The sequence below is a fragment of the Mus caroli genome, chromosome 11 (genome assembly GCF_900094665.2).
Source record: "Mus caroli chromosome 11, CAROLI_EIJ_v1.1, whole genome shotgun sequence".
Classification (NCBI taxonomy): Eukaryota; Metazoa; Chordata; class Mammalia; order Rodentia; family Muridae; genus Mus; species Mus caroli.
Genome location: NC_034580.1, coordinates 66660846 through 66662406, shown reverse-complemented (window position 1 = coordinate 66662406; position 1561 = coordinate 66660846). Strand labels below are relative to the sequence as shown.

Below are 1561 nucleotides of genomic sequence, written 5' to 3'. Positions count from 1 at the left end.
AGAGAGAGAGAGAGAGAGAGAGAGAGAGAGAGAGAGAGAGAGAGAGAGAGGATGAGTTGCTGGCACCTGCTGTTTTCCCAGCTCTTTATCAGAAGCTCCCTGGGAGTGAAAATGGGAGAAACCCTAGGTCCGCCCTCAAACAGTTTTTAGTCTCCTAAAGGACACAAAGTATCCATGTGGGCTGAAGATACAGTTCTGTAGTAGGGGCTGCCTAGCATGTGTATCCTAAGTACTCCAAACAAACACCCTCACCACCACCAAAGCAAGCACAAAGTCATCCCCTTTTGAAGTAAAAATAAACTCCCATTTATTAATTAAATTAAATTATATATGTTAAATATTATTGCTCTCAAAGATGAAAATGTTTTTATCCCATTTACAGACAGAAAAACTGAGGCTCAGAGAATGGAAGGGGATTGTCAGAGGTCCCTGGGTAGCTGGTGATGGAACAGGAAGTGGAATGTAGACCTCCATGGCCTCACATTCCACCTGCTCCTCAGGGCAGAGATGTTGGTGTTTTGGGGTTATTCACTGTCCCCTTGCAGAGTGGGCTACCATGTCAGAGAGAAAGAGGGGTGGGGGTAGATGGGGATATATTATATGGGTTCATTAGGGGCAGCCGCCTGGATGGAGACATTTCTGCCAGGACCAAGGGAAAGAAAGAGGATCCCAGAAGAGATCTGCAGGAAGCGATGGGCACTCCATACCCACAGGAGATAAGTGCTGTTAAGCTGTGAAGAAGCTGTGTGTACGTGTGTGTGTGTGTGTGCATGTGTGTGTGTGTCTGTGTGTGTGTGTGTGTGTGTGCATGTGTGTGTGTCTGTGTGTATGTGTGTGTGCGCATGCTTCCCTCCCCCAGGTACTTGCTTATGCCAAGCTTGAGTCTTCTCATCTAGTAGGAAGAAGGCATGAGAAAAAGCTTCCAGGTTCAGAAGTGACCTTGATCTGAAAAGGAGCTGATGTGCTGGGACATGGCAAGCTTGGATGATTCTTGACAACAAAGAACCTGGAACCAGGATTTGGACTGCCTGTAGGAAAGTTTAAATTATCTTTAAAGCTTGTCTTAAAGTGTCAAATTCAGAGATCAATTATTTTTATGATGTTGTGAAACCAGCCCCATTGCCGATGAGTGAAGGCTTGGCATCACCCCAAGGGGAAGCATGGTCCCTCCTCTTCCCAGACCCACTGGCCTGTAACCTGTCTGTGTCTATGGATTAACTCATGTGAGGAAACATATACTAATAAGGAATATTTAGGATCACAGAGCAGTTGTGAGCTTTATAGTGTTCAAACTATAAATTGCCGAATCAGAACTAGTTTGTTCCTGGATATTCAGTTGGATGTACATAGCATATATATATATTTAACATTCATGGTCAGTTCTGTCTCTTGGATATTCTGAGTGGTGCTTCTAAGAACTGATGTGTCAGAGTGTATTTGAGTGCCTGTTTCAATTGTTGAGTTCAGTTGACCATATGCTAATTCTATACTTAGCTTCATGTATACGTGGGTATATGTAGGTATATGTGTGCTTGTGTGTGGACACAAGTGCACACACATG

At 44.1% G+C, this 1561-nt stretch overlaps 1 long non-coding RNA gene across 1 annotated transcript in view; it reads left to right on the top strand.

Moving 5' to 3' along the window:
* The window catches only part of LOC110304222, an 11706-nt gene extending 10635 nt beyond the window's left edge, over positions 1-1071 (top strand). The window contains exon 5 of the long non-coding RNA XR_002379030.1: positions 900-1071. This is a non-coding gene — a long non-coding RNA (uncharacterized LOC110304222). The remainder of the gene's footprint in view (positions 1-899) is intronic.
* The last annotated feature ends 490 nt before the right edge of the window (positions 1072-1561 follow it).